The following is a 9,579-nucleotide window of genomic DNA, read 5'->3' as shown; positions in this document are numbered from 1 at the left end:
CGGATTTTTTTCTGTGGAGAGAGTTGAAGGATATTTGCTATCGTGATCCACCGACAACGCCTGACAACATGCGTCAGCGCATTGTCAATGTATGTGCGAACATTACGGAAGGCGAACTACTCGCTGTTGAGAGGAATTTCGTTACACGTATTGCCAAATGCATTGAGGTTGACGGACATCATTTTGAGCATTTATTGCATTAATGTGGTATTTACAGGTAATCACGCTGTAACGGCATGCGTTCTCAGAAACAAGTTCACAAAGGTACATGTATCACATTGGAACAACCGAAATAAAATGTTCAAACGTACCTACGTTCTGTATTTTAATTTAAAAAGACTACCTGTTACCAACTGTTCGTCTAAAATTGTGAGCCATATGTTTGTGACTATTACAGCGCCATCTATCACAAAGCAAAGGGAAAATGTGGTCCAACTAAAACATTCATATTTCTTTACCTACTACACGAATATGTAAGAAATAATGGGGGAGGGGAGTTCCTATTTAAAAAAAACGCTGTTGATATCCGTTTGACCTATGCCATCGCCATCTAGCGGGTCAAACATAGCGCCATCTGTTTTCCCCTTCAAGCTAGACAAGTTTCGTTCTTTGTAGTTTTTTGGTTTGACGCTTATTTCGTGATATATTTGGCCCGGTCTCGATCAATGGACCACCCTGTATATGCATGTAATATATGTTGACGTCGTGTAATTGGTTTCAAAATTTTGAATGTGTGTGAATTCCTAAGGGACCAAACTGCTGAGATTATCGGTCCATAGACTTACGCGAAGAACAATACACACACCGTTGCCCGAGGGAGGACTCGAACCTCCGGCGGGAGTAACTGGTTTCGGACGACTACTGAAGCTTTACCGCGTAACATTCTTGCAAAACCACTGTGCGCTAAAGAGATGACCCACGTTTATATTAAAAGTAGCAAAACATTGAAATCCATCTGTGATAACGGCATGACCATCAAAACGAGTAGTGGTATTTAATACAAAAATGACCGAAGCGGTAAATAATTTACGGTATTGTTTTACACTCCCTTAAAACGTTCGACTCACTTGAAATGGTTTTACACTTATTTTACATTTCAGAAGTCTCACTTTGGCGTGAGTCAGCACCGTACGTTCTCTGACATGAAGTTGCCTCCGTGACTCCATATAGGACGGAGATGCTCCATGGTAAGCGTCCAGTCTTCTCGTTTACTTGCTCGCTACACTTATAACTTGTTTAAAGTTCAAAATTAATGACGTATCTCCAGTAGAATGACCTGATCCACGCCAACCAGAGTGGATTCCGAAAACATCGGTTACGCGAAACTCAACTCGTACTCTTCTTACATGACTTCTTGAAAGCCATGGACCAAGGACGCAGGCAGATGCAATATTTTCTAGCTTCGGAGAAGCATGTGTCTCAGTACAACAACAACGTTTATTAACGAAGGTAGGATTATATGGGAGATTAAACGAAATTGTGACTGGATTGAAAGTTTCTTGGTAGGGAAGATGCAGCATATTATCTCGGGTGGGGAGTCGCCTACAGATGTTACTTTATGAGTGCTACAGTTTGTTGGGCTTTATACCGTTTACGTTGGATTTAACGGCCTGGCAGAAAATATTGATAGCAGCCTGAGAGTCTTTTCCAGATGAAGCACATGTCCATAAATAAGTTCCATAATCAGATCCTGATAACATTTGAAAGTAGCGCAAGGCATTTTGCTTCAAATATTCAGGAATTTTAAAGTTTGCACTTCACAAGACTCTAAAACAGTGGAAAGTTTGTTTCAGTCCTTGTGCACAAGAGTTTAGCGGCTATACAAACTCTCTAGTGAGGATCTCAATGCACTTCGGACTCTTTGCGCATTTTGACGAATACATTGTACAAGAAACATTTAAGGTTATTGATAATGACTAGACAATCAAAACCAGAACAGCCACTAAACAATTATGAGATCATTGACTGAAGTAAACTTTATAGTGAAAAATAACATGTCAAATAGGAATATGACTGTATTATGAAAATGATTACAATATCAATGGACCACACTTGGAAACAGCCGATTTAGGAAATGGAATGATTAATAGGGTCAGACGAAGAAGGAGGAGGAGATTAGAGTTTAACGCCCGGGATCAGTGGTAGGTGAAGTAGACTGGTTAGTTGATTTGGCGCTTCAGTCCGGAACCACGCGGCTGCTACGATGGCAGGTTCGAATCCTGCCTCGGGCATGGATGTGTGTAATGTCCTTAGGTTAGTTAGGTTTAAGTAGTTCTAAGTCTAGAGGACTGATGACCTCGGATGTTAAGACCCATAGTACTTAGAGCCATTTGAACCGTTTGGTTGATTTGGGGGAGGGGATCAAACAGCAAGCTCATCGGTCCCGTCGGATTAGCGGAGGATTAGGAAGGAAATCGGCCGCGGCCTTCCGAAGGAACCATCTCGGCATTTTCCTGTAGCGATTTAGGGAAACCACGGAAAAGTGAATCAGGGTGGCCGGACGCGGGTTTGAACCGTCGTCCTCCCGAAGGTGAGCCCAGTGTGCTAACCACTGCGCCACCTCGCTCAGTAGATAAGCTAAACTTAGGTCCACTGGTAACACACGGGGAAAACGCAATGAATATACAAAGAAGATTGCGTCCAAAATATTTGTGCGACACGTCCTAGAATACAAGGTCCCTTTTTTCTTCAATACTCCAAATAACTTTTTGCCCAAAAAAATCAAGTAATTGGAGTTCAGCTACCAAGGGGACATTAACCAGAGTGGTTGCCTTTCTTATAACTAATAATTACGAAGATATCTACAGAGCTACATATTTTTAAATAACACGCTATGATTTTTTTTATTCGTCAGTCCACTTCCCTTCCCCGAGACATGTTCAGAAAGCTATTATAGTGTACCATTCACGACAGCATGACTTTATTATAAGTGTAAAAGGCAGACTTTGACTGCCTTGTACTAACACAGTGTTCAGGTGCTCGTAGTAACGCAACTCGTCCAGTTGCTAGAGTTGACAGTAAACAAATGTAAACACAAGGAGAAGGCACAACAGTTATTCAGTCAACTATCGTCAGTTGAAGGTTTGTGCAAGCTGAATGTAAAGAGAAGATATAAATGCTATTCTCCTACGGAGAATATAAGTTAACAGAACAATAACTGCAAAGAACTTGTAGTAATTTACTGCAGTACTATTGGACGATACGTTGTGTAGAGTAAAGGCAGTTCTTGATTCAAAGCTGTATCATCATTACTTTTATTGTGGCTGAAGGTGAGCTTAATGCTACTCAGGCAGAGAAACTTCATAGAGAGCGATGTCCTGATGAGAACCCACCTTCCTGATGGGTCTTCTCTCCCCTTCTCGTCCCGCTTCAGGAAACGGGAAATTTCAACCCAAACGCACAATCTCCATAGATGAATAGCATTTCTGTCTTCGTTGGTGACCACTGTACTCACACAACCTTGAAATGGAGACGGTGTATTGAGTAACCGACATGCATTTCGCTTTTGTTTCCTTCTAATTACTGTCAACTCATAAAATCGACGTGTGCCTCACCATTATCGTTATTTAACTTAGCACTAAGTCTATGAACAGAAGTTCGCAGACAATGTTCATTCGATCATTTAGATGAAGGGAGTACTGTTTCTTTCCCATGTTTCTGCGTACATTCGGAAAGTCGGGGGTGTTTTTCTTTCTTTTTCGCCCAAGTGGAGGGTGTTTACATCCCTGTGTCTCAACTTCCTGTAGTTTGCCGGTTCCATTCCATCTGTAGACTAACGAAGGAGCTTGCTGTTTTCTCGTACGATATCCCAAGAACCACGAATGGCAATCGGATTCCTTGTTGCTAGATTTCCGGAAAGAATTTGCTACGGTGCCCCACTGGAGTCTGTTAACGAAGATCCGAGCATACGGAATAGGTTCTCAGATATGTGAATGGCTCGAAGACTGCTTAAGTAATGGCACCCTGTACGTTATCCTGGACGGCGAGTGTTCGGAAGAGATAAGTGTTGTCGGGAGGGCCCCAGAGGAGTGTGATAGGACGGCTCTTATTCTCTCTATACATAATCTGACGGAAAGAATGAGCAGTCATCTGCTGCTGTTTGCTGGCGTGCTGTGGTGTATGGAAAGGCGTCGTCGCTGAGTGACTGTCGGAGGTTACAGGACTGACTTCGACAAATTTTCTATTTGGTGTGATGAAGGGCAGATTGCTCTAAAGGAGTAGGTAAAACAACTGTGTAATATTCAAATGCAGTAATAGTGGTGTGCTGCTCGGCACAGCCATGTGGATTAAATACCTAGGCGTTACGTTGCAAATAGATATGCAATGGAGCCAGCACGTATGGTCGGATATAGGGAAGGCGAACAGTCAACTTTATTGGGAGAATTCTTAGAAACTGTTCCTCAAGTAAAAAGAATACCGTGTAAAGAACACTAGTGCGACCTATGCTTGAGTACTGTTCGAGTATTTAGGATCCCCACTACGTCGGGTTAAAGGCAGATGTCGAAGCAATTAAAATTCGTGCTGCTGCGTTTGTTACAGGTAGGTTTGATCAACACATGAGTATTACGGAAATGTTGCCTGAACTCAAGAAGAAACATTATACTGTTTGTGTGTATAAAGTCGTACACACGACCCGGGTTTCACAATGTAAATCCCGTCTTCAGATGCTACAAGAAACATGGCAAACTGAGACTGACACCATTAAATTATTAGCGCTAGAACCCTACAAGTGTGAACATCATGTCGTACTTTGATTTATCAAGTAGCATGCGAGATCCCGTGCGGAAGAGGTATGGAAAGTTTGTTCGAGACAACCAGCACCACACCAAGTAAACGGGGCCTAACCGATAAAACCATGAATATGTCAACAAATGGACACTCATTGCCAACCTAATTTAACGTGAAAACCAACTGCGAACGACCGGATATGTGGCGTAGGGTTAAGAAACTAGAACGACGTTATAAATGCCGTAGAATGGCAATCTGTGAACCTCAAAAATAGCTTACCCTGTAAATTCCCAGACAGTCACAGGTCATGGAAGCCCGGCAAGACCGTGCGAGCCGCAGTGAGACGCCTCAGTACACAAACACGTCATGGACTGGCCGCCGCCATCAGTAATACGAGGGTGGGAGATGCAACCGAAGAAATCATAACTAACAATACGGGCCCACACCCACGTTTCCCTCCAAACGTCACACCCTTCTATTAGCGCTAAAACCATATTACTGTGTGATGGGTATTAACTAAGATAGGCCTGATACAGAGCAAACAATGAAAGCAAAACGTGCAATGTGTAACGCAATTGTCAAAAAATAAAAATAATAAAAATATCTAATGAAACTGTCAAGAAATAAAAAAAAAATAAAACCATAGAATAAAATGTAAAAGAAGCGAAACCGACATACCACAGGTTAAACATAATATTGGAAGACACGTTGAATACACAGAATGTATCGTATTAAATAGGAAGCCCTGAAGGGAAGACGACGTTATTTTCGCGGTATACTATTGAGAAAGTTTAGAGAAGCGGCATTTGCGGCTGATTGCAGAACGGTTCTACTGCTGCCCACCCACATTTCGCGTTACGAACGAGAAGGCAACATGAGACAAATTCTGGCGAGTACGAAGGCATAGAGATAGTTATTTTTCCCTCTCTCGCTTTGCGAGTGGAACAGAAAATGTTATGTCTAGTAATGTTACAAGGTGCCTCCGTCATGCACCGTATGGTGGATTGCGGATTATGTGTGTAGATGTATCGGATTTGTTATTGGTAGCCGGTATGGTGGACATGAGAATGGGCGTGGTTACCTGGTTGGTGTGTTTTGTGCTACCATCAGATTGCAAGTTCAGTGACGTGATCTAGCAGTCAAACAGCTTAAATATAAGGTAATGCAGTCATCATCCCAGAGGTTGGTTTGAATACGACTAGACGTGGGTACCGTTGGAGGTTTGCGCCGTTTCCTCCCTACGAACTTTGACTGATTTACCCAGTACGTTACAAGGAGACCTTCAGTTTAATGTGGTCTCTCAATCGCAGAGCAACTCTGCATTTTTCACATTTACAATGTCTGTTAAAGACGACAGAAGTGAATACTGACAAATAAAGGGAGGAGGAAAGATTAAAGTGTCGTCGACAACGTTGTCGTTACAACGGAACTCAAGTTCGGATTAGGAAAGGATGCCGAACAAAATCGGCCATGGCCTTTCAAAGGAACCATTCCGGCATTTGCGTTACGCGATTTAGGGAAATTACGGAAAACTTAAATCTGAATACCAGACGTAGACATGAACCGTTGGCCTTCCAAATGTGATTCCAGTGCGTAACTTTGCCCGGTAACGGGAATCGAACACGAGACCTTTCCACGCACTGTACGACTTTAACACTGCGCCAACCTGCCGGCCGGAGTGGCCGTGCGGTTCTAGGCGCTACAGTCTGGAGCCGAGCGACCGCTACAGTCGCAGGTTCGAATCCTGCCTCGGGCATGGATGTGTGTGATGTCCTTAGGTTAGTTAGGTTTAATTAGTTCTAAGTTCTAGGCGACTGATGACCTCAGAAGTTAAGTCGCATAGTGCTCAGAGCCATTTGAACTGCGCCAACCAGGAAAAGTATTCTGTGCTGAACATAACTTACACCATAATTTGTAAGATTCCTTGTCACTGTCGAGATTCTTAGTCTTTGTGTTACTTTGTTCTCCAAAATGCAGTTGACATATTCGGAAATTGATGAACGTAAAAATAAAAAAGAGCGATCAAAAAAGTTCACGTTTGATGGGGTCGCTGCAGTGTATATGCAACGCAGCGCGACTTCGATGCGGATATATAAGCTCAGACGCGTCGGTAGCTGATTAGTGTGGCATTTGTGTCTTTCCAAAGTGCGTGCGTAAATTCGGAAACATTAATAGTGACGTTATTACCAAACGCATCCACACAGCACCAACGAGCTATTTTGTTTTCTTGGTTGCCGAAGGACAAATACCAGCAGACATCCATTGGAGAGTAAAGAGTGTGCATGGGGCAGCATGTCTGTCAGAAACCGCAACTGTGAGTGCTACTGCTGCTTCTTGATAACGCTCGCTCCCAAATCGCAAACGTCGTAACGCAGAAGTTATGCCAACGCAAGTGGGAGACATGCGAGCACCCACCCTGTTGTCCTGATCTCTCCCAATGCGATTATTATCACACCTTCTGTCCCTTAAAAAAAGGCCATGAAGGGTTGGCGATTCCTCTCAGATGAGGAAGAGGCAGCTGGCAGTTATGGACTTCTTCAAGCAGTAGGAGACGATGTGCCACCAAAGGGCATCTGCAACCTGGTAGGACGATTGGCTCAGTCCTGACGGTGATTTTTCCTAACTATCGTACCGATTCTGGACTGTTCAGATCCGAAAGGAAACTTCGACAATCTCCTATAAAACTCCGTTAGTAAAATGTGCTTTGGGGGGCCCTCTTGACGGCCTTGAACGCGGGTCGCGGGCTCACGTTTCGCGTCCGCCCGAGGTGTCCTACTTTTTAGCGCTGCTAACTGTACAGCTGTGGCTGGCGGCGCCCTCTGTGGGCCAGGAATGCAGCCGCTGCTAGCCAGGAGCCTCGAGGAAGTGCGGCGTCTAGCGAGAAGTGCTCTCCGCTTGCAGGAAGGAGCGCCCCGTCATAGTCCGTAGTCACCTGCTAGCCAGGCCACCGGCGTTCGGGAGATACACCCTCTTCTAGGAAGCAAGCGACAAGTACTTCCTCACCAGACTATCCCTCCAACTTGTGCTGTGAAATTCGTCAAATATGGTAGCTGGACAATACACCAGTATGATCTTTTCGAGTCAATCCACTCTCTGCGCCGACCGGAGTGGCCGAGCGGTTCTAGGCGCTTCAGTCTGGAACCGCTCTGCTGCTACGATCGCAGGTTCGAATCCTGCCTCGGGCATGGATGTGTGTGATGTCCTTAGGTTAGTTAGGTTTAAGTAGTTCTAAGTTCCGGGGAACTGATGACCTCAGCTTTTAAGTCCCATAGTTCTCAGAGCCATTTGAATCATTTTTGAATCCACTCTCTGCAAGCAATTGTTTCTAGCAAACTATACGTATTTAGGAACATTAACAAAAAATGGTTCAAATGGCTCTGAGCACTATGGGACTTAACTTCTGAGGTCATCAGTCCCCTAGACTTGTAATGCACCGCATAATGTCGCCCATCAATGACAGTAATTGGGAAAAAAGTAATTATTGATAACTTGTACGACACATGTAAGTCCTTCGAAAGTGTGGTAACAGTAATGATCTTTTACAAATAATTTAGCTTCATGATTGGAAACAAACCATTTTGCTTTTTACCTCTTAGAAAATTTCATTTTAACATTCAGGGGGTAACTGACTCAGGTTGGGAATCGCTGCTTTAGGAGATACAGTCTTGTGAAATCGAGAAAGCCTCTTTGAATCACCACATACTATAGTGCTGTTGAAATGGCTCTTAGCGCTATGGGACTTAACATCTGAGGTCATCAGTCCCCTAGACTTAGAACTACTTAAACCTGACTAACCTGAGGACATCACACACATCCATGCCCGAGGCAGGATTCGAACCTGCGATCGTAGCAGCAGCGTGGTTCCGGACTGAAGCGCCTAGAACCGCTCGGCCACAGTGGCCGGAGAACATTAACAGCTTTGTAAAATTTCTCCCTGTCTTACAATATAAGTAAACAAAAACCTCTTTGGCACTGAAAACATTCGGATAACCTTGTACCATGTTCAGCACTATAGCCGGCCGCTGTGGCCAATTACTGTCATTTATGGGCGACATTATGCGGTGCAGGTTACAGGCTCTTCACACGGTCGACCTACTACACCCCTACTTTGTACTTCGTACCACACATCTGTAACAGTACAAGTGAAATGTTTACGTGAAAAACGTCAAATACATAGTGTTCAGAAACGAAGCTCGTAGGGGTGTTGCAGGGTAGGCTATGATGAGAAATAATTCTTAAGACTGAAGTTCAATACGTTCTGCTGTTGCCGATAATTAGCACTGAAGTTAGCCAATCAGGCCGTTGCGCGTGCAAATTTAAGCAACCCGTCAGATGCGAGTACAGTTAATGTCAGTCACAGCGTAGATGATGGCGCATTAGACGGCCCAGGCTTTGGCTCCGGTTCCATGCTTACTACCGTTCCATGTCCAATTTTTGTATCGCTCTCTCGTTCGGTGTTAAGAAACTAAACGAGAAACACTGTGTCTGGTCTGCTGCTTGAATTTGCGTGCGCAACGGTCTGATTGGCTAACATCAATGCTAATTAACTCGGAAATGGCGGAACATATCGAATGCATACCACAACAGCTATGAGCACCTGTTCATCTTCAGTAATTTGGAACACAACTCTTCTAAAGAACAAGTGCTCATAACCTTTAAAGTATGCATTTTAGAGCACATGTTTAATGGACTTTTTTTCTTGTTTTGGTCCATACTACCACTTCCCAAAATATGGAAAGCAAAGAGCTTGCATTAGAAGAGATTTCTTTCACAACACTGAAAATCAAGAATACCTCACAACTCTTAAGGTATGCGTTTTAGAGCCCATGTTTACTTGACATTTGTGCTTCT

Source organism: Schistocerca americana, chromosome 3, assembly GCF_021461395.2.
Source record: "Schistocerca americana isolate TAMUIC-IGC-003095 chromosome 3, iqSchAmer2.1, whole genome shotgun sequence".
In the NCBI taxonomy this organism is placed as follows: Eukaryota; Metazoa; Arthropoda; class Insecta; order Orthoptera; family Acrididae; genus Schistocerca; species Schistocerca americana.
This window is presented reverse-complemented; position numbering follows the sequence as displayed.